Source organism: Hippopotamus amphibius, chromosome 1 (assembly GCF_030028045.1).
Source record: "Hippopotamus amphibius kiboko isolate mHipAmp2 chromosome 1, mHipAmp2.hap2, whole genome shotgun sequence".
NCBI lineage: Eukaryota > Metazoa > Chordata > Mammalia > Artiodactyla > Hippopotamidae > Hippopotamus > Hippopotamus amphibius.
Window position 1 is genome coordinate 151167606 of NC_080186.1, and position 24824 is coordinate 151192429.

At 42.4% G+C, this 24824-nt stretch overlaps 1 protein-coding gene across 2 annotated transcripts in view; it reads right to left on the reverse strand.

Moving 5' to 3' along the window:
- SLC36A1 (solute carrier family 36 member 1) overlaps positions 1-6629 on the reverse strand; it is a 48360-nt gene extending 41731 nt beyond the window's left edge. For both annotated transcript variants that reach the window (XM_057730642.1, XM_057730633.1), the window contains exon 1: positions 6507-6629. The gene's annotated coding sequence lies outside the window, so the exon portion shown is untranslated. The remainder of the gene's footprint in view (positions 1-6506) is intronic.
- Positions 6630-24824: the final 18195 nt, after the last annotated feature.

Consider the following 24824-nt stretch of genomic DNA (forward strand, 5'->3'; position numbering starts at 1 on the left):
CAATTGTTGGATTTTGAGCATCTGCTTTTTTGCCTAGCTTATATCATAGCTAAAAAAAAATCCTATAAATAGTTTTTAATTTTCAAGTCATATCCTTGGAGTAGAGCTAGATGAACAGGCTTTTTTATGATTCTGACCATACAAATGATTGAACTAACATACAGTGTCACTAGCAATATACGGACATGCCTATCTTTTCATAACCCTGCCAACGTCGGATTTTAGCTTTTTTTTTTTTTTTTTTTTTTTCTTTTTTGGCTGTGCTGAGCAGCTTGCGGGATCTTAGTTCCCCAACCAGAGACTGAATCCAAGCTCTGGCAGTGAAAGCACGGAATCCTAACCACTGAACTGCCAGGGAATTCCCGGATTTTATCATTTTTATTTTTGCTATTTCTGATAAATGGATGGCTCCTTGTATTTATTTTATTTTATATTTCTTTAATTTCCAACAAAGACCACTGATAAGAAAAACTTTAAGAGCATCTTTCCCTCACCTATCAGACTCATACTTTTGAAAAATACTAAACTCATTTTTTAACTCACTTTTGAAAATACTAAAATGTTCTCAAGGTATTATTTAAGACCTATTCTATTCCAAATTCAGTACAATAAACAGGATGAATTCCAATAATGAAAGGAGAATCCATTTATAGAGTTTGTAGGTCTCTTTCAGGGTACACAGAAGGTCAGGGAGGGAAATAGGGAGGAGGGAGAGAAAGGCAGTACTAAGGTGTGAGCTTCATCACCAAAATCTAAACAATACTTATAAGGCTGACTTATAAACACACAAAAAATTATCCACTAAAAACTACTAGAATTAGTAAGTTCAGCAAAGCTTCAGGATACAAAATCAATATACAAAAATAAGTTGTATTTCTATGCACTTTCAATGAACCATCTGAAAACAAAATTGAGAAAACAGTTCCATTTACAACAGCATTGAAAAGAGTCAAATATTTAGGAAAAAAAATTAACCAAGTAGGTGTAAAACTTGTATATGGGAACTATAAAACATTGTTGAAAGAAATTAAAGAAGACCTAAATAAATGAAAAAAAATCCCAATATTCATGAATTATAAGACAAAATACTGTTAAGATGGTAATATTCCCTAAATTGATGTACAGATTCAACTGAATCCCTATCAAAATCCCAGCTGCCTTTTTGCATAAATTGACAAGCCAATTCTAAAATTCATATGGAAATTCAAGAGGCCCAAAAGAGCCAAAACAATTTTGGAAAAAAAGAACAAAGTTGGAGGACTTCCCAACTGCAAAACTTAATATAAAGCTACAGTAACCTCAAGACAATACAGTATTGGCATAAAGACAGACATATAGATCAATGGAATATAATTTAGAGTCCAGAAATAAACTCATACCTACGGTCAATTGATTTTTGACAAGAGTGCCAAGACAATTCAGTGGAGGAAAAAATAGTCTTTTCAACAACGGACGCCAGGACAACTGGAAATCCACGTGCAAAAGAATGAAGTTGGAACTCTACCCCACACCACATATAAAAATTAACTCAAAACAGACCTACATGTAGGGGCTAAAACTATAAAAACTCTTAGAAGAAAACATAAGCATAAACCTTTGTGACTGTGGATTAAGCAGAGTTTCTTACATATGACAGCAGACGCACAAGAAAAAATATGTAAATCAGACTTAACCAAAATTTAAAATGTTTATGCCTCAAAGGATACCACCAAGAAAGTGAAAAATAACCCACAGAATGGGAAAATTTTTCTGCAAATTACATTTCTGATAAGGGACTTGTGATCAGAACATATAAATTATTAAAATTCAATAATAAAATGAAAACCAACTTAAAAATGAGCAAAGGATCTGAATAGCTATTTCACTGAAGATGTGAAAAAAGCCAATAATCATATGAGAAGATACTCAATATCCTTAGCCATCAGGTAAATGAGAAACAAATACCACAATGAGATACCACTTTGCACCCACCAGGATGGCTAGAATCAGACAGATAATAATTATTGGCAAGGATGCCCAGAAATTGTAGAGAATTCCCTCTTATACTGCTGATAAGAATGTAAAATGGTGCAGTCATTTGGAAAACAGTCTGGCAGTTCCTCGACAGGTTAAACATAGTTACCATATGACCCAGCAACTCCACTCCCAGGTACACACCAAAATGAAAATGTTATGTCCATAGAAAAATGTACACACAAATGTAGAAGCATTATTCCTGACAGCCAAAAAATGGGGGGGGAGAAACCTGATGAATGGATAAATGAAATGTGGTATATCCATACAATGGAATATTATTCAGCAATGAAAAGAAATGAAATACTGATAGATGCTACAATATGGATGAACCTTGAAGACATTATTCTAAGGGAAAGAAGTCAGTCACAGAGAACCATATAGTGTATGATTTCATTCATATGGAAGTCCAGAATAGGGAAACCTATAGACAAAAAGTAGATGAGTAGTTGCCCAGAGTTTGGGGTAGGGAGTTGGGAGGGATTAAGGGGTGACAGCTAAAGGGTTCATAGTTTCTTTTGGGGTGATGAAACATTTTAAAATTGATGGTGTTGACGGTTGCACAACTTCATGAATTCGATAGAAAAGCTACTGAATTGTACACTTTAAATGGCTGAATAGTATGCTATGTGAATTTATCGCAGTAAAACTGCTAAAAAAGAAAAAAAACCAAACAGATTTCTGGGCCCAATTTGATTCAGCGTGAGCATTTTAATTTTAACAAGCTTCTTAGATGATCCTGATTACATGCAGATTTACATAAAGCACTACAAAAAAAACCACATATATATATGATCTTATGGTAGGTATACCCCAGGCCTCACCTCCTACCAAAGTTCATGGATTGGTGATATATGCAGACTAAAAGTGCTACCTATTATTCTGAAACAATTACATTCTCTGGAACCCAGAGAAGCAGCGAATTCTCTAGATATACGTTCTCTTCTCTGTTGCTGGAATTTCAAAAACCTGAACAAGGACACAGACTGTGTTCTTTATATGCGGTCTACAGGCAGGGAAGTGAAAATTTCTGACATCCACATGACTTGTTTTAGAGGACATCAGATAGGACTCCATCTAATCTACCACAGAAGTACATTCCCTAACTTGAGACTCCTGCCTGAGAGAGTCTGGTGCAAGGGCAGCTGCAAAACAGCTGCTGACCTCAGCAGGCTCTGCACGGGAGCAGCTGAATGAGCAAACACACTCACTTTCTTACCCACACTCATAAAAATCTCTAAATGTTAGGACCAGGCATCACTGACAGGTGACCAAGCTCCAGCTTCCCATTCATAGGTGAGAAAACCAAGGCCCCAGCTGGTTAACAGTTTGGGATTAGAATCCAGCATACCAGATTCCTAGTCCAGTGTTCTTTCTAACACACAACCTACTCTCCCTAAAGTCTCCCTGAGAACAAAACTGGGGCAGGATTAGGTCTACAGGGGGAATCCTGCATAATAAAAAGTACATGAGTTCAGAGACATACATGAGTTGTATGACCCTAATCTCCCTGTGCCTCAGTTTCCTCACCTAAAAAAATGTCATTAAGAATACTTACGTCACAGTACTGTTAAGAAGGTAGAAGGAAAAGATATTAAATATGTTGCTTGGTATATAATGGACTTTCATTAATGGCAGCAACTGCGTTATTACTAGAGAGAAGCTCAAGGACAGGAAGTCAGAAGTTCAAGTCAGGGAGTCACTACACAAATAAAGCGCCTGCAGGACTTCCTCCATTCCATCACTCTGGAGAGCTGAGCCAGGTCCCCATCTTGGAAACAGTGATCTATGTGCCAAGAGCAAACCAGTAACCCACGGGAACAGATCCCTGAACTTCACGGAAAAGGGAAGCACAGAGGAGTCTTTCCTACTAGACAGGGTCATTGAGAACTGGCCCTGGGTGTCAAGGATTCCAAGAGAAATGTTTGGGAGGAAAAAGAAGAGGCAGCACCAAATACAGCATCAGGAGGTGTCTCTTTTGGATTACACAGAATGTCCTATCCACTGGACCCCACAGTCATTAAATAGAGGCTAGCTTTGTGTGCTCAGACCCAGTAAGGCCTGGCCAAAGTAAGGAGGTACAGGATTTCTCCAAGATTTGGGTTAAGACTTGATGTGAGCTTCCTCTATGGGAAAAAGAGAAAAGCTAGTCTAGGACTTAGTGCGTAGTCACACACTTCTGGAAGAAATTAGGAGGACCAGTTAGCAAAAGTAGAAACCAAAGTCCACTCAGTCCAGTTCTAGGATCTCACTTCAGGTCAGGGCGGAAAAAAGGAATATATCATTAACAGCAATGACTCTTTAGCATCTGACCCTGGAAGAGGTATCAAGAACTTAAAAAACTGAGACACTCACTGGGGAAGGGAGGAGGGATGAAAAGAAAGAAAAAGCAGGAGTATTTAACATGAGAATTGTTATCTGAGCAAAGGGGGAAATGAAGCATTCACAAAAGTGGACCTCTGCTCCATCTACTCTACCTCACACCCCACATGCTAACAAGTCCAGTCCTAGAATTTCACAGAACTTCTCAGTTAGAAGGAAACTTAAAATTTTATCTAGTCTGACCCTCCAAACAACACAATGACCTAATCTACAACATTCCCGAAAGTAACTGCCCAGTGACAATGACCTCCAGCGATAGGGACCGCCATGCTCTGTCTTGCAACATGCTAGAGAGCTAATTCTTTCAAAGTTCTTATGATCACGCAAAAACCACTTCCCTTATGGCACTTCCATCTACTGGTCCCAGTTGTGGTCTCCAGAACATTACAAAAGAAATGGAATCCACCTCCTTACACTGCCTTTAAAATAGAGAAAGCTCTGAGCACTTCAAGCTCCCACAGGGCTGAGGCCAAATGAACAGATACATGCTTTAAAGGGAAAACACGGACTCAAGAGCAGACAATTATAAATGGCACAATCAGAAGACAAAGGGAGAGAGACTTAATATCATCAGCGCAGGCTCTGTTGCATGAGGCCTCCACCCCAAACAGTCTCAAACTCAGAGCGAATGATGAAGCCTTTTGTGTCCCCTTGACTTCAAGAACATCTTTTTTAAAAACACACTCTAAACGTACAATCACGTTAATTACTGTAGACTAGTCTCTTGACAAGAATCAAAGAGGACCTTGATCATATTTAAAATAATAAAAGCCAAAATTATTTTCAGCTATCAGCATTTAGCTTAGATATAACACAGAGATAGGAAGAAAGAGGAGGTGGATTTCATGGCAACCTAGAAACAAGCAGGGAAACCGCTTCCTGGACAAGTGTATTAAGCCTTGTTGCAAAGCAAATACTACTATGCACAGGGGGGAAAAATCTCTCTGATTAGAAAACAAACAGACTGATATGCAGTGGATGTCAGAGCAGGAGACCTTAGGGATTCCACCCCATCACTGTACAAACTGGGAAACCTAAACCCAAGCAAAGATGGGAGTCACCCAAGGTTGCAAAGCAAGTGTCAGAACTAGAACAAAATCTCCTGATTCCCCAACCTCTGTTCTTTCCACTATATCACGCTTATAACTTGTTTCAGCAAGCCTCAAATAACTGCAAAACATCCATCCCAATAATCAGCATTCCCCAACTCTGACAAGCTACATTAAAAACAAAGCAAAGGTCTTAACATTCTTCAAGTTAATGCCAGGGCTCTCCACAACCTACCCTCCCAGGAGCATACTCCGCTTATTTCATATTTTGGTATGACTTACACAAAATCGCAGGACGGCTAGAAACAAAACCTTCAGAATGATGAGAGTGCAGAAAAATCGGTGAACACAGAATCAGGGAACCACACCCAGAGCCAAGCCGATCCCGGCGGCGATGGAGAATGCAGAGCGAAAAAAAGGGAGAGGAATGAAAGAGAAGGGGACAGGAACAGAGTGCCTTTTCAGCTGTCAAGTTTTCTGCAGGAGGCAGTGTGGCGAAAAGCAAAAAGCCGCTGGAGCTCAGGGAGACTTGGACTCTAGTCGCAAGAGGTGCAACTAACTCACTGGATGACCTTAGGCAAACCCCTACCCCTTCTTAGACCTAGAGGTCCCCAACAGCTCTAGAAAGGGGCTGCAAAAGATAATTTCCCAGAGTCCTGGTAGTTCCGGTATCCTATGACCCAAAGACCCGCTATTAGCAGGGCTCCCGCAGCTGGCGGGTCACCTGCCCGCGACGTCCGGACCCTTTTAGGAACCGCAGCAGAAGCCCTAGCTGCTCGCTTCGGTGATCCTTTCCATCTCGGCACCTCAGTTTCCACACCTGTCAAGCAGGACGGGGAGGTCAAGGGACACAGCGCGAAGGACAAGGGATTTTCCAGCTCCCCTCATCCAGGAAGGGTGCCCGCATCGCACGGCACCTGTGACCCGGGAGCAGAGCAGCCTCGGACCCAGGCCGGTCGGTGCCCGACCCGGAGCATCCCCTGAGCCCAGAGGAAGGAAACGTGGGTCCAGCAGAAGGCGACGACTCGCCGCCAGCCCCAGCCCATCAGCGCGCGGACTCACCGCTCGGGTTCCGACTCCGGCTCTGGCTCCCGCTTCAGCGCCGCAGCGCACCTGTCCCTTCCTCAGCGCGGGGCCTGAGCCATCCCCACTCTCCTCTGCCCGGGCAGCCACTTCCGGGCTCCGTCACGTGACCCTGGCGCCCCACCCCGCCCAGGCCCGGGTCACGTGCTCCGGCGCGCGGCTGCTCCTCCCCTCCTGCCGGGCTCGGGGGCTTGGCCCCGCAGCACCACCTGGCGACAGGGAGCTGCCACTGCGGGAAGGACGGTGCTCGTGGGAGTTGGGGCGTTGAATATCCACGCCCTGGCCACGAGCCGGGAGTCGGAGAGCGCGGTCCCCAGAGCTGTGGGCTTGTGAAAGGTTGCGCATTTGTATCCTTAAAGAGCATATGTTGCTCTTATAATCGAGAAATAATACATCTTTTCAAAACTCTAGTCATATTTTTAGACGTTTACCGAAATGTGTGGCTGCGACCGGAATTGGGAGTGTGAGGTAAGGCGACACTATATTTTTAATATATTTTAAAAATTTAAGTAACATTTTTGAATGACAACATTTCAGTATGGTTGAGGTGTATGTCTTAGCTACCCTTCTCCTTCCTCCTCCTCCTCCTCCTAGCAGATTTTATTTTTAAAAATTACTTAGCAAAAACAAACTATATAGATACAAAATGGATAGATCGGACTTATGGTGAGTGAAACAAGCCGGAAAAAAATATTCTGTTTATATAATATTCTAGAAATTTTAAAATAATCTACAAAGATAGAAAACATCAGTGGTTGCCTGGGAATTCTTGGGGAAGTCAGGCGAGGAGAGGGTGATTATAAAGGGACATGAAACTTTCAAGGTGACAAATTCGTTCATTATCTTGATTGTGGTGATGGTTTCACAGGTGAATATATATATTGAACGTTATCAAATTATACGCTTTAAATATGTGCAGTTTATTATATGTAAATTATACCTTAATAAAGGCTTAATACCTTACAGCTTAATAAAGCTGTTAAAATATTCATTAAAAATTATGTAATACAGTAATTTAGTCTTATTAGAAATGTGAGGCAATATATAAGTACATAAACAGTGAAAACTCCCTTTATCCCAAATCCACTCTCCTCTTCAAAGAGTTACAGTTACCAGCATGTGAGTATTGTTTTCCAAACTCTCTTCTATGTATTTATAGAAATATCTATATATACGCATGTACAGATGTGTGGTGGTAAAATTTAGAATCATGAATACCAGTACTTACTGTTTTGCTTAAGACTTTTATTCTTTGCTGTCTGTACTGTCTAAATTGTTTCATAAACACATATTACTTTATGTCTATATGTTTAAAATCTCTATATGTTCTATAACCTATTTATATGTTTTAAAAAATCTACTCCAGCTGGTTCATTTCATCAGGGAAAGAGAAAAGAATGTAGATTCATGCTCGGTCAAAATACAAGGAGGAATGAGTTCATCTCATCCCTGGTAGAACTCCCCAGTCCATTGACTGCTCAGTGCCAGCAGCTGTGCTTGGAATGCTGCTGAGCCCAAGTCCAGGAATGCCCCCTTTAGGTCACCTCTGGGCCTCGAATTGTATAGATTCTAAGGCTCCTCCTAATGTTTTTACCCCAGAAAGGCAGAGCTTATTGTGTTGTCCACACAGCTACCTGTTGGAATTACTGATGCAGGTAGGAATTTGCCTTCCCCGTCTGCACCTGGGATGCATTGACTCTAGATCAGGTTCTTCATTCTGCAGTGACCACTACACCCTTATTAGAGAGACCCTTTAAAAAAGGCTGCACAATTTTCAGATACCGTTAGGACTCTATCAACCTTATCGTTATGCCACCCTAATTAGAAACTAGCATACAGTAACATCTCTGTATCTTTCCCAGATAACTTTTCCCCAGTATACAAATCACCTCTGCTCCCACTGTTTACTCAGAAATATAAAGGTTTCCAGTGCAAAATGGTTGTCTAAATAACCATTCTGACTCTTACTCTTAGAAACTATACAAAAGCAAAAAGGAAAAAAACTGTGCAAATTCTATTTACAGCAAAGCCAGAAGAGAAATGGAATCCACAGATACCAAAATACGTGTAAGGGCTAACAAAAGCAGCTGAGATCAGACAGAAGCTGTGCGGGAGAAAGGGAAAGAAACTCAGAGAGTAGTGAAGGGATCCCGGGGGCGGGGGCAGATCTCAGAAAAGCATCAATAAAAACTCTTCCTGAAGGTGAAGAGCTCGCTCAGAGCTGCACAGCTGTATCCGTTTTGTTTGAAACAACGCGCATGGACAGTTCAGCAAGACTAACAACAAAAACTCTCTTCAGTCTCCTTTGGATCAGGAAAGCCAAGAAGATGAGGACGACAGAAAGAATTGCACAGATGAGCCATGTTTGCAGCAATCCATCTGCGGCAACAGAGGAGAAAAGACTGGAAACACGTGTGTTGGTGAGGATATGGAGCAACTGGGACTCTCATCCATTGCAGGTGGGAGTGTACAATGGTGCAACCACTCTGGAAAACTCCTTGGTGGTTTTTTGTAAAGTTAAACACATAGCTATCTTATGATGGAGCAGTTTTACTCTTAGGTATTTTCCCAAGGTAAACAGAAACACATCCATGCTGGGCCAAGGGTCTGGTCCCTTGGATGGAAAATTTGAGGGGGGACTCGCTCTCAGGGTTGTGCAAGTGCAAAGCTGGCACTTATATATACACAAGAGTGAGGGCCTCCTTAAATGCTGTGACCTAGGTTTCCTGGCTTGCCTCACCCTGGTCCTGGCTGTGAGCCACACAAAGACTTGTACTCACATGTTCACAGCAAACAGCTTAATAAAGCTAAATTAGTCAACTCAAATATTTATCAATAGATGAATTGGTAAACAAATTGTGGCATATGTAGCAAGAAGGAACTACTGATACATGCAAAACCATGGATGAATCTCATTATGCTAAGTACAAGAAGCCACACACAAAAGACTGCATGCTGTATGATTCAATTTATATAAACATATAGGATAAGCAAAAACTGATCTAGGGACAGAAGCTGATCAGTGGTCGCTTGGGATGTGTGGGGTGAGGACTGACAGCAAAGGGACACGAGAATTTTCTGGGGCAGTGCTAAAATTCTATATCTTGATTGGGATGATGGCCACATAGACTTATACGTTGGCCAAAAGCCATTACCTGGACAATTAAAATATGTGACCTTTGTTGTATTTAAAAGGTTAATTTAACAATTTTAAAGAAATGACCAGACACCTGAGAAAAACCTCTAAGAAGAATAATCAAATGCACAAAAACATGAAAGCACCTTGGAAGAAACTATGCAAAACATAAAAGTACAAACAGTGGTCCCTGCAGCAATATCAGCATCACCTGGGACCTTAATGTAAATGCAAATTCTGGGGTCCCACTCCACGCTTACTGCCTCAGAAACTCCAGGGGTGGGACCCAGCAATCTATGGTTCAATAAGCCCTCCAGGTGATCCTGATGCTCCCTCATGTTGGAGAAATGCTGCCCTAAAATACCTCAGAGAGAAAAGAGGTTGCAGTCATGAAATAAAAACAATGTGCTTTAAAAAAGAATATTCTGAGAAAGATTAAAATATAAATTTTATATTTTAAAATTAATTTTAAATTAAAATTAAAATATGAAATGTAAAATATAGTAACAGAAATTAAGAATCAAATAGAACAGCAAGAAGGTGAGGATGAGAAAATATGTTCATTTTTTTTTAATCAGTATTTATTGAGTATCCTTGTGCCAGACCTAAGGAATACAACAGTGAACAAAATAGACAAAAATCCCTGTTCTTGTGAAGCCTGTGTTTCAGTGGGAGGGGACAGTCAACAAAAATAACTAAGAATAACTATATATATGTATCATGTCAGCAGGTGTATCTGCTATGGGAAAAAATAAGTCAGGGAAGTGGAAGAGGGAGTCTGGGGGCAGAGGGAAGGGATTACAGCCTTTTTAAATAGTCAAGAAATCTCACTGAGAAGGTGAAATGTAAACAAACACCTGAAGTAGGTGAAGAAACAGGCCATGTGGACTTTTGGGAGAGCATTCTGGGCAGAGGGAATAGTGTATGCTAAGGCCCTGGGGTGGGAGTGTGCCTCGCCCATTTGAAGAATGACAGGGAGGTCACTGGGGCTGGAGCAGAGAGAACTAGGGAAAGAGTAGATTAGGTCAGAGCAACAATGAATGGGTGAAAATTGTATAGCGCTCTGTGAGCCACTTTAAGGGCTTTGGCTTTTATTCTGAGTGAGGTGGGAAGTTATTGGAGGAGTTTTAGCAGAGGAGTGCCATAATCTGACTTGGGTTTAAAAGGATGCTTTGTCTATTGGGTTGATATAGGCAAGGGCAGAAATAGTGAGACCGGTAGGGAGGCAGTTGCAGGAAGCCAGGATAAGATTCTGATGATTTGACAAGAGTGACAGCAGTGAAGGTGGTCAATTTCTGAAAATAGTTTTGTGATAGGTTGGACACGTTGATGGGCTGGAAGTGGAGTATGAGAGAGAGGAGACAAATACTTTGGCCTGAGCAGCAGGAAAGATAGAGTTGCCTTTTGCTAGATCAGAAAGACAATGGCAGGAGCAGGTTTTGGTGGGGAGCAAGGGGAGACTGTCGTGTGTGAAGCGTCTATTATACATCCAAGGGAAGAGGTCGGGTAGGCCTTGGGATGCTTGTGGAGAGGAGAGAGGTCTAACCTAAAGATGACAATTTGGCCATTGTCTACATATTTTTTTTTTTTTAATCATCCCCTGAAGTTTATTTTTTTATTTTATTTTTTTATAAATGTATTTATTTATTGGCTGCGTTGGGTCTTCGTTGCTGCACACGGGCTTTCTCTAGTTGCTTCGAGCGGGGGCTACTCTTCATTGTGGTGCGCAGGCTCCTCGTTGTAGTGGCTTCTCTTGTTGTGGAGCAGGGGCCCTAGGTGCGTGGGCTTCACTAGTTGCAGCACATGGGCTCAATAGTTGTGGCGCACAGGCTTAGTTGCTCCGTGGCATGGGGAATCTTCCCAGGGCAGGGCTCGAACCCGTGTCCCCTGCATTGGCAGGCAGATTCTTTACCACTGTGCCACCTAGGAGGTCCCATTGTCTACATATTGATGGTAGTTAAGCAAAGAGACTAGATGAGATCACCAAGGAATTGAGTGCAAATAAATATGAGAGGAAATCCAAAAATCAAGTCTAGGGGAGGACAGAAAGATAACTAGGAGGGAGCAAAAGGAACCATGAAGGAGTGGTCACTGAGCTAGGAGGAAAACCAGGAGTGGTGGTGTCCTGGAAACCAAGTGAAGGAAGTTTTTCAAGGAGGGGAGGGACTACCTAGTCAAATGCTACTGCTTGGTCACATAAGATGAGGACTGAAAACAGACCATTGTATTTAGTAGAAAATGACCATTGATGGTGTTTAAAAGAGCAGATTTGATTGGGTACTGGGAGTGAAACCAACTCTTGTTTGGAGAGAGTTCTTGGCCAACATTGTTTATCTGTATCCCAACCCAACACCCGCCCCCACCCCCCGCCGATTATCTATTCCCACCCAATGCCCCTGCACCCTAAATTATTTTGAAGCAAATTCCAGTTATGCTCCTAAGGGAAAAAATGAAGAGAATGGTGATACAGCCTTTTGCATAAAAAGGAGAAGATACCCATTTACTGATTGTATATGTCATATGAGTCCTGTTGTTTCCCCTTTTCCTCTCCATCTCTTCTTTCAGGATCCCTTGAGTCCCCAATCCATTTTCATCACACTCTATGACTGATGGGGGGAAGTGCAGTCCACAGCTAATTACTTAAGGGGGATGGGAACCAAAGGTCAGTCCCCTGACCTTAAGGTGGGACCAGCTCCGTGATGCTCCAGAGCTCCGCATGGGATTAGACTGAAGCTAGTCTCCAGCTGAGACTGCATCCTCACTTAGCTTTTCCCTTTTTCTTCACTTCTGCTTCCCTCACACCCCTTCTCCTGAGAACACTCCCTCAGTACATTGCTTGCTCAAGAAACCCTGTCTCAGTTTCTCATTCTAGGCATAAAGCATTATCCCCATTTTGCAGATGAGGGAAGTGGGCTTTGGAAAGATTGAAGACATTCAAGGTCACATGGCTGATCAGGGCCGAAGCCAGCATTCCAGCGACCACATACTTAACCATTTCACCACACCTACCACTCAGCAGCACCCCCGGTTAGTGAAACAGGAGAGTGGGGAGTGCCATCGAAGGGCAGAGAGACGTGGAGGAGCCCAGCCTCCCTGGAGAAGCTGAGTGAACCCCACCCCAGGTTATGGGTATTGTGGCAAACCTGTTGAGATACAGCTTCCCAGCCTCCTACAGCCCTGGGCACATAACATGACCTTTTGAGGCTTAACCTCCCTGAGCCTCTGCCTCCTCATCTCTCAGCCAGAAGGGGGTGTGACGGGTGTCAGAGCACTTGGCGCACTGTAGATCAGTATACCCACACACGAGGTGATTCTCTCTACTCTCACTGTCCGCATCCAGTGGAGGGGCAGACCTGGTTAGCATGGCGGGAACGTGCCTGCTTCACCTCCCTGGGTTCTTCCCTCAGGAGTTGGAGTTGTTCAGCCTCATGAGGATGGGAAGGGGCAGTGGGAACTACAGACACCTTAAAGCAAGGAGAATCCCTGTTTCCAGGGTATCAGAAGGACCCCAGGAAAAGTGATGACAATGGTAGTAAGATCTCTGATTCACTGAGTACTTGCTATGTGCTTTACAAGCTCATTTACTGCCCCCTAAGATGCTATGAGGTCGTTATTTTTAATTCCACTTAAGAAATGAAACTGAGGCAAGGAGACAGGAAAACTATGGCGGATGTTAAGTGACAAAGCCAGGAGTCAAATTCTGCATAACTCCACAGAGGGCGTTCTTCAAAGACTTCGTGAGTTCAAACCTATTTTTTAATGAATTAAGTCCATACTCACACTGGGTGAGTCTAGGCATCTTGCTGCTGCTTTCCTTTCCGCTTCTTTTATCAACACGTATCCGCTTCTTCCTATTTTCTTCGTGTAGTTGTTCTTTTCCTTCTCCTTTCTCTTTTTCTTCTATTTACGTCCCTAGACATAAAGAGAATGAGGGATTCTTCCAGGGAGCCTTCTTTTGACTCTAGATTATCAGAGCTGGAAAGCCCCCCTTGGGTCAGTGAGTCCAACCTGTCATCCTTAGTGGAGAAACTGAGGCCTAGAGAGGAGGGACAACACACCCAGAGTCACACACATCACGTGTCTCTTGGCTCTGACTTCTCAGCCCTTGGCCCCCGCATTAAGCCCTTGGCCCCCGCATATATGGAGGTTACAAAGTAGCACACGTAGAATGAGCACATTTGGTTAAGGAAAAAACAAAAACACCCAGGGTACACAACATATATACATATATACATATAAATATATCCATATATATACACATACATATACAGATATACAACATATATCTGTATGCATACCTGCATTACATGTATTTAAGATGGTGCGGTATAAAAATGTTAATAAAGTTCTACTTCATATGCAGAATTTAGAGTATTTAGAATCCTACCCAAATTTAAACTTTAATGAGATATCTCATAATGGCCCAACGGACGTTCAGAAGAGTGAACTATAAACTGTTCTGCACTTTGGCTGGGACACAGAAGTGCCCACCTGCTTTTGGCGGAAGCCAGAGAGAAATGCCGCTGTTCACATGGAACTTCTGTGGGTGGATTGAGTAATTTATTAGCTGTGGTTAGCAGCTAATTGTTAGTGTAATTTAAAATATTCTATAAGCCATAATAGTATGATTCAGGAATTCATTAAGTGGCACAGTGCCAAGAAATTAACTTAAAAATTCCTAATTTTGGAGTGGAAATTAGAAATTGCTATAGAAATTAGAAATTGCTGTAAAGAAAGCCAAACAGCATCATGATGTGACGCGCTGATAACCAAGGAGCGTGCAAACCTCTTCAGTAGATTAGCAACACGGTTGGAATAAAAAGCAGCCATTAAAGCAAGGACCCCACTCAGAGAACACACAGCAGCTCAGGTACTAGGAAAAGTGCTGGTACCATATCCTGTGCTTCTGAGCCAAGCTCTTGTGACTTTTGATGATTAGAAAGGAGGTAATGGTAAAATGTTTTACCCCAGTTTCTTTGTGGTAAGTGAAGTATGTTTAAAGGAAAACAAAAAAATGTATTACAAAGTTAGGAGACATGCACTCTGAAGACCCAGAGAAACATTTTGCAAGCTGTCCAAAAGCCCCTCCAGAGAATCCAAGGGGACTGCTCTGCCACCAACACCAACACCAGGGAGAATGCGTAAGGGATGGGGAATTCTGTGGGGACACAGAACCAAAGGGCATATGGGAAAGGATGCCCACCTGACATCTTTTCAGTCTTTAATCTGACATCTTTAGTCTGACAACCTGAACTAACCTGCAGGCATAATTGCAGTGACAAAAGTGTCAGGGCATGTGTATGAGAACCCAGGTACACTCCTTGGAATCAAATGCTGCTCACAAGGGAGCATATCAAAAGAAGAGGCTTTAAAACATACTATATTGCTTTAGTGTAAGGAAGACTTTCCAGTGATGTGCAGTGGCCAGTGGGGTACCATAAATGGGTTATAGGGGTACTGACATATTGATACTTTTGCCCTTGGAGCAGCCAGGTGGGTCCTAAGGTAGCTGGAGCTTCTGAGACAATTACCTCGTCATGAGGAGTGTTGTTCTTTTATCCTGAGGATCTATAAATGTTATCATTTTTCACATGTGTTATGGTATAAAAGAGATTGGGAAACATTGGATAAGTAAGGCATTCTTATAATTTTTTGTTCAAGTGGAGACATATTCGAGAATAAAAGGGGCTGTATGAATATTTGCACCAGGACACCAGGCATATAGTGGGACTATTCCAGGTAAACCGGGGTGTATGGTGGAGTAGGCAGAATAGTGGCCCCCAAAGGTGTCCATGTCCTAATCCCCACAGCCTATGAACATGTTACCTTAGGTGGCAGAAGAGACTTTGCAGGTGTGATTCAGTTAAAGATCTTGACAAGAAGAGATTATCCTGGTTGGGCCTAATGTAATCACAAGGATTCTTATGGGAGGGAAGCAGGAAGATCAGAGAAGAGAAGATGCTACTCTGCTGGCTTTGAAGATGGAGAAGGAGCCACAAGCCAAGGGAGTGTGGGAGGCCTTTAGAAGCTGGAAAAACAAGGAAGCAGATTCTCCCTAGAGCCTCCAGAAGGAGCACAGCCCTGCCAACATCGTGATTTTAAGACTTCTGACCTCCAGCACTGTAAGATAACAAATTTGTGGTGTTTTATCCACAAAATATATGGTAATTTGCTAAAGCAGCAATAAGAAACTAACACAGATACTGTTTATAATTTATATGAAGTTTATCTTTATGCTTATATAATTTTAAAAAGTACAAAGATAAGTATAAAAGAACTAAAAGTGAAATAACTATATTGAGAGGAGAAGGGGAGGTTGACAGGTGTAAATTTTCATCTAACATCATGTTGATTTGTTGAGAAATATCATTAAAGTATGTTACACAAAGAGCTGGAGAACTAAAGAACTAAAACAAAAAACAAATTAAAAAAAAAAAGGATAGCCTTAGAAAGAGAAATGGAGAGGGTCAGATAAGGAGATTCTAGATTTAAAGTCCTTTTGGTTAAAAAAAAATTAAGGATTTAACTATGGACATCTTTTTTAAAATGTGAATATTAATTTTTAAAGTAAGAGTGTGTGGTGGGAAGCCTCCACACTTACTGGGCTTACTGGGCTCAGATTCCCCAAAGCTCTAGCTTCCAGTCTACATGAAACCAGCTTACAGCTTCCGTCTTACCCACAGATCCTCCCCTAACCACTTACTCATCCAACAGCTTCCTTGATCTCAGTCTTGGCACAAGATGGCGCCAACTGGTAGGTCCTCCTGAAATAACGCAGGAAAAGGCAGCATTGGATGAGGGATAGTCCCAGAGTTGGGTCCAGGCACTCTAAGAGATCTGGAGCAAACCCACTAAGCCCCATTTGTAGGGCAGGCAGAACTTGGGGTTACCTCACAATGGTAACAAAGGACCTGGGAGAGCTTGGGAGAGCTTAGAAGAGAGAAGTACCTCCTGTTGCCACTGGAAAAAAACACTGATGTAGGAGCCCAAAGGGAAGGGCTGAGGCTAGCTCTGCCATGTACTAGCAAGTCCCTTTCATCCGAGCTTCAGCTTCTCACCCATGAAATTAACAGGGGAGGAAATTCATCCCCCAAATCTTTCAGCTTTGTGAGTCCTTTTCCCTGCTTCAGCAACATCCCTCCCTCCAAAGATGACTGGATGGGCCCTCAATCAGCCACAGAATCTTTATGTGTTACACTTGAGAGTTTCTTTGAGATAGTTTGCTGCAGCCCATTCTCTTTTTTTCTTTTCTTTTCTTTTTTCCTGCCGTGGCCCTTGGCTTGCAGGATCTTAGTTCCCTAACCAGGGATTGAACCCAGGCTGCGGCAGTGGACCACCGTGGACCGCCACTGCACCGCCACGAAACTCTCCCATTCATTTTATATATGGTCAGGGTCACACTTGGCAAGAAGTGTGAGGACCTCTAGGTTCTCCTCTGACCCCTCACTTAGACCCTAGGGTTCCGTGGTCATAATTTGCCATATGAAGGTACAGAATGGTACCCGTTTAATATGCAAATAAATTGTATCTGAGTTTTTAAAAATATAAGATGCCATTATGGAAAAAACATAACCATATAAAAAAGATGAGTAGTTATATTAGTTTCCTGTTGCTGTGTAATAAATTACTACGCACTTAGTGGCTTAAAATAACATACATTTATTGTCTCACAGTTTTTGTGGGTCAGGAGTTCAGGCATGGCTTAACTGGGTCCTATGCTCACAGGTTGCAACCTGGCAACCAGGTGTTGGCTCACAGTTTCTGTGGGTCAGGAGTACAGGCATGGCTTAACTGGGTCCTGTGCTTATAAGGGCTCACAGTCTCACCTGAAGGCACAACTAGAAAACAATATCCCTCCAAGCTTACTCAGATTTTTGTCACAGTCAGTTCATTTGCTGTTGTAGGACTGCGGGCTCCAGCTTCTTGCTGGCCTTCAGCTTCTCACCATATGGGCCTCCTAACATGACCACTTCTTTAACACCAACTAGACTCTGAAGTCTCTGGAGTCTGCTAGTAAAACAAAATCTTACATGATATAATATAGTCATGAAAGTGACATTACATCATCTTTGCCATGTGCTATTGGTTAGAAGCAAGCACAGGTCACACCCGCACTCAAGAGGAAGAGATAAACCAGGGCATGAATACCATAAATATCAAAGGAAGTGGCACCTTACAGTCTATCACCATGGCAGTGAAAATTGTATAAGGAGTGAGGACTTCCCTGGCGGTCCAGTGGCTAAGACTGTGCTTCCACTGCAACGGGCGCGAATTTGATCCCTGATCCCTGGTTGAGGATCTAAGATCCCACATGCCACGTGGCACAGCCCAAAAAAGGGGGGGTGGGGGTGGGGAGACTGAAATGTCTACTGTCAAGACAAGTGAGAAGAAGACTGAGGTTTAGCCACTGGATTTGGCAGCAGGAGGCATCATTGCCCCCGGCAAGAGCAGTTTCAGTGACGTCATAAGGATGAAAGTCAGCTGAGGTAGTTTCAGGAGGATGGAAAGTGAGAAATTGGAGAGAGTGAGTAGAGACAACTCTTTTAAGGCATTTTGCTATGAAAGGGAGCAGAGAGATAAGAGGTTAAAGGTACTATGATATGTTTGTACGTTCATGGGAATGATGCAGTAGAAGGGGAAGGGTTGATGATACAAAAGGGAGGGAAGGATCATTGCAGAAGGAAGGCTCTTGAGGAGGTGAAGGAAAGGGGATGAGATCCAGTGCACAAGGTAAAGGGACTTGGGACAGGATGAGGATGGCTCAGCTACTTTCATGGGAGAAAAAGCCTTGTATATGTATTCAGACACAGGTCAGTGGTTAGATTTAGTGGCTGGAGGATAAGGAACTTCTCTTCTGATTAATTCTATTTTCTCAATGAAATAAGAAGAGTGTCATCCGCTGACAGTGAAACAGGGAGATTAGTGGAGGTTTGAACTGAGAGAAGAGGTAGGAAATAGTCCTCTTGAGGAGTGGAAGTGCAACATAAATAAGACAAAGAATAGATTTTCCCCGCGGTGCTTGGACCCACCTGAGGTTTTCATAAATTTAAGATGTGACGGGTTGGCAAATCTGGCTTTTGTTGTCTAGCCACTTCAACTGCTCGGGTGTAGTCTCAAAGTAGAGGCAAAGGTGCCTCCGGTCAGTGTTGTGGCTTTGGAAGGTGGATACAATACAAAGAGAGAGACAGGAAGGATGAGAGTGTATGGCAGAGAGACTGCACAATTGACCCATCATTGGGTGAAAAGGGGCGTGAGGCTATGATGGGGCGAAGAGCAGTGGATGGGTTGCAGAGTACTATCGGTAGACTAGAGGCCCTGATGTGGTCAAAGATCTGTTAGGGTCTGCAGACTAGCAGATGTGAGATGGACCAGTAGGAGTTGGCAAGCCACCCAGAGAATGAGATGCTTGAAATGGAGACTTTGAAAGTGGTGCTGGAACACAACATTGTATATCAACTATACTTCAATAAAACTTAAAAAAAAAAAAGTGGTGCAGGTTTTGATAATGAGAAAGTCTAGGGTATGATGGTGGGAGCGGGTGTGTGGTGGACAAACTATTTGGAAGCAAAGGTGGACAAGGATGTAAGAGGTTGGAGCACAGGTGATTCCTTTATGTGGCTAAACTCATCAAGAATGATCCTAGGGAAATGGTAGAGGTAGAGAGATAGGAAAAGAGAGAGAGAAAGAGAGAGAGAGAAGATGCTAGATGGAAGAGGGGAGTGGCCTCAAGGGCTGTGCGTGCCGCAGCAAGCAGAGGTGCTGTGGTCTGCTGGCACATGTTCCAGAGGAGCCAGCTGTCTTAGAGAGGAGGGAGGAAAGCAACAAGGAGCAAGGATCCTCACCGGCTCCTGGCCACGTGGTACGAGTGGGGAGAAGAAAGCGGCCCTCTCTTGGAGGCCTTCAGAGGAAGTAGCGACCTCAGGGGGAAGCCACATTTTGTTAGCGCAGGAGGGTGAAGAGCACATTGCTGTGCAGGGGACTTCCCTCTTCCTCGGGAAAACCTTCCTGACCCCCTTTATAAGAGTAGCTGCTTGTTTATTGCAGCACTATTTACAATAGCCAGGACATGGAAGCAACCGAAATGCCCATCAACAAATGAATGGATAAAGAAGATGTGTCACATGTATACAATGGAATATTACGCAGCCATAAAAAGGGATGAGATGGAGCTATATGTCATGAGGTGGATAGACCTACAGTCTGTCATACAGAGTGAAGTAAGTCAGAAAGAGAAAGACAAATATTGTATGCTAACTCATATATATGGAATCTAAAAATGGTACTGATGAACTCAGTGACAAGACAAGAACAAGGATGCAGATGCAAAGAATGGACTGGAGAACTCGAGGTTTGGAGGGGCGGGGGGTGAAGGGGAAGCTGAGACGAAGTGAGAGAGTAGCATAGACATATATATACTACCAACTGTAAAATAGCCAGTGGGAAGTTGCTGTATAACAAAAGGAGTTCAACTCGAGGATGGATGATGCCTTAGAGGAATGGGACGGGGAGGGTGGGGGGGAGTCGAGGGAGGGAGGGAATATGGGGATATGTGTATAAAAACAGATGATTGAACTTGGTGTACCCCCCAAAAATATAATAAATAAATAAAATGAAAAAAAAAAAAAAAAAGAGTAGCTGCTTTTGTTACACACACTCAGCCTTTTAAAATTTTCCTTCAGAGCACTTATCACAGTTGAAAATTTTTCACTTATTTATGGGAAACCCTGATTGATATTCATGATTTCCAGCTAAGCTCATGGAAGGCAGGGACTGCACCCTGGCACCCGTGGGTCCCCAGCACCCACCAGAGTGGCCAGCACAGGGGTACTTCATCAGTATTTGTGGCCAGAAGGAGGAAGGGAAAGAACAGACTCGTAGAGCAACTATGAGCTGTCTGGGGGGGCGGGGGGCGGGCGGGTAGGAGCAGCCCATCTGTCCATCCATTCATGCTTTTGGCCATTTACTCTTACCAAGGAGCAGAGCCTACATCACAGCAGGATAGGCAGGCAGGGCAGCATTTCAGCTCCTGAGCCTGCTGTGGCTCAAGCAGCTGAGAGCTGGGCTTTGCAGCTCCTGCGTGCCACACCTGTGATTGCTCAACCCCTGCAGAACCCATGGCCACTCCTGACCCCTCACCCACATGGTGCTTGAGCTCAAGAGTAAGGTATCTACCTGCCTGGGGCGGTTTATTTTATCTTAACATACTTATAAGCAACACTATCGATCTGCTCAGACTCCTTGCTCTATTCTCCAGATGACACACCGCCTTGGTATTTAATATTAGGTTTTTGTCTTTATCTTAGTTCTTAGTACAGTTGTATAATTTCATTCTGAGAATCACCATTCTGTCTGGTGGTACTCTAGCTCTTTTTTATATTTGATCCTAGTTTACAAAATCTCCCTGGATTAGTGTTTGTATGTGTAAGGTGTTATTTGTTTGTTTGTTTGTTTTTGCTTTTGTTTCTGATTTGTTCTGTTTCCGTTGTCAATTTCTGTTGGGTTTCTCTTTGAATATCTGATAGCATACTGGGGTTCTTCTGTCAGGTCTTTCCAGAGCCTTATGTCCTAATGGATTCAGTAATTGTGTGTCGTATATATGTATGCGTTTCCTAGACTTAGTATTTGTTTAACCCAACATTCGGACATTAGTCTGAGGCTTGGACAGTCTTCTGTAAACACTTCTATCACTGGGACAAGCAACCCCAAAAATTTGGACAACCACGAGGAAACAAAGAAACACCATGCAGGCAAAGGAGCAGGAAAAAAACCCACAAGACCAAATGAATGAGGAGGAAATAGGAAAAATGCCTGAAAAAGAATTTAGAGTAATGATAGTAAAAATGATACAAAATCTCAATAACAAAATAGAGAAAGTACAAGAAACAGTTCATAAGAACTCAGAAAAACAAACAGCAATGGATAACAAAATAACAAATTAAAAATACTCTAGATGCTATAACCAGCAGAATGACTGAGGCAGAAGAATGAAAAAGTGAGTTGGAAGATAGAATGGGGAAAATAACTGCCACAGAGCAGGAAAAAGAAAAAAGAATAAAAAGAATAGAAGACAGTCTCAGAGACCTCAGTGATAACATTAAGCATACCAACATTCGAATTATAGGCATCCCAGAAGAAGAAGAACAAAAGAAAGGGTCTGAGAAAATATTTGAAGAGGTTATAGTGGAAAACTTCCCCAACATGGGAAAGGAAATAATTAACCAAGTCCAAGAAGCACAGAGAGTCCCATACAGAATTAACCCAAGGAGAAATACACCAAGGCACATATTAATCAAACTAACGACAATTAAACACAAAGAAAAAATATTAAAAGCAGCAAGAGAAAAGCAACAAATAACATATAAGGGGAAACCCATAAGGATAACAGCTGACCTTTCTACAGAAACTCTGCCGGCCAGAAGGGAATGTCAGGATATACTGAAAGTCCTGAAAGAGAGAAACCTACAGCCAAGAATACTCTACCCAGCTAGAATCTCATTCAGATTTGATGGAGAAATCAAAAGCTTTACACAAAAGCAAAAGTTAAGAGAATTCAGCACAACCAAACCAGCCTTACAACCAGTGCTAAAGAACTTCTCTAAGTAGGAAACACAAGAAAAGGAAAACACCTACAAATACAAACCCAAAACAATTAAGAAAATGGCAATTGGAACACACATGTCAATAATCACCTTAAATGGAAATGGATTAAATGCTCCAACCAAAAGACACGGACTGGCTGAATGCATACAAAAACAAGACCCTTCTATATGCTGCCTACAAGAAACCCACTTCAGACCAAGGGATACATATAGACTGAAAGTAAAGGGATGGAAAAAGATATTCCATGCAAATAGAAGTCAAAAGAAAGCTGGAGTAGCAATACTCATAACAGACAAATTAGACTTTAAAGTAAAGATGATTACAAGAGACAAGGAAGGACACTGCATAATGATCAAGGGATCCATCCAAGAAGAACATATCACAATGGTAAATATCTATGCCCCCAACATAGGAGCACCTCAACACATAAGGCAAATGCTAACAAGCCATAAAAGGGGACATCAACAGTAACACAATAATAGTGGGAGACTTTAACACCCCACTTACATCAATGGACAGATCATCCAAACAGAAAATAAAGACACACAAGCTTTAAATGACACATTAGACCATCTTGACTTAATTGATATTTATAGGACATTCCATCGCAAAATGACAGAATACACTTTCTTCTCAAGTGCACATGGAACATTTTCCAGGATAGATCACATCTTGGGTCACAAATCAAACCTTGGCAAATTCAAGAAAATTGAAATCATATTGAGCATCTTCTCAGACCACAATGCCATGAGACTAGATATCAATTACAGAAAAAAAAAACCTGCAAAGAATACAAACACATGGACGCTAAACAATTCACTATTAAACAACCAAGAAATCACTAAAGAAATCAAAGAGGAAATCAAAAATATCTAGAAACAAATGACAATGAAAACACAACAACCCAAAACCTATGGGACGCAGCAAAAGCAGTTCTAAGAGGGAATTTTATAGCAATACAGTCATACCTTAAGAAACAAGAAAAATATCGAATAAACAACCTAACCTTACACCTCAAACAATTAGAAAAAGAAGAACAAAGAAACCCCAAAGTGAGCAGATGGAAAGAAATCATAAAGATCAGAGCAGAAATAAATGAAAAAGAAAGGAAGGAAGCAAGAGCAAAAATTAATAAAACTAAAAGCTGGTTCTTTGAGAAGATTAACAAAATTGATAAACCATTAGCCAGACTCATCAAGAAAAAAAGGGAGAAGATGCAAATCAACAGAATTAGAAATGAAAAAGGAGAAGTAACAACAGACACCTCAGAAATACAAAAGTGTGGGAAGACATTCTGGAACCTTTTTGAAACATTGAAAATGTTGAAGTATGTGGGCCGAGTGATGGGATTCAGAATGTCCTGCTTGAGCAGTGGAGGAGCTGAGGGTGCGGGGCATGGAGACTAATATCACCCTGTTTGGTCCTGAGGGATGGCTGGTTAGCCAAAGATGGGTAAGATTCCTCAGAGGAGGAACAACCTAAGACAGGCACAGCCGCAGAGGGGCCAACAGGGGTGGTGCATAGAGCCTTCCTTATATCACCATGTTTGGCCCTGGAGGATGACTGGTTAGCCAGAGACGGGTAAGATTCCTCAAGGGAGGAACAACCTAAGACAGGCACAGTCACAGAGGGGCCAACACGGGTGGGGCACAGACCCTTAATCCTTCTGAGAGAGGTCTCCTTCCCCCAGGGCTGCTTTGCTCTCCACACCCAGCTCAAATCAGGACCCAGGAGGCAAACAAAGATCATTGCCCCCAGTCATGTGAGGCCTTTGATTGTTTATGGGATTAACCTGGGAGTGTCAGACCCTTAGACTATGCCGAGAACTCAATAAAAGCAACATGGGATCAATCAGCAAGGCTCTTGATCCTAGAGGTCTTGAGCCCCCCGGTCCCATCTTTCTCTTCAGTCTGTGTCTGTGTGTTCTTCAAGCTTGCGGCACCCGTCACTCACCTCGAGTCGCCGAGTTGATCCCGGCACAAAAGATCATGAGAGACTACTACAAGCAACTATATGCCAATCAATTGGATAACCTGGAAGAAATGGATAAATTCTTAGAAAAATACAATCTTCCAAGACTGAACCAGGAAGAAATAGAAACTATGAACAGACCAATCACAAGAATGGAAATTGAGGCAGTGATTAAAAATCTCCCAACACACAAAAGCCCAGGGCCAGATGGATTCATGGGCGAATTCTATCAAACATTTAGAGAAGAGCTAACACCTATCCTTCTCAAACTCTTCCAAAATATTGAGGAAGGAGGAACACTCCCAAACTCATTCTACGAGGCCACCATCACCCTGATACCAAAACCAGGCAAAGATGTCACAAAAAAAGAACATTACAGAGCAATATCACTGATGAATATAGATGCAAAAATCCTCAACAAAATACTAGCTAACAGAATCCAACAGCACATTAAAAAAATCATACACCATGATCAAGTGGGGTTTATCCCTGGGATGCAAGGATTCTTCAATATACACAAATCAATCAATGTGATACATCATATCAACAAATTGAAGGATAAAAACCATATGATCATCTCAATAGATGCA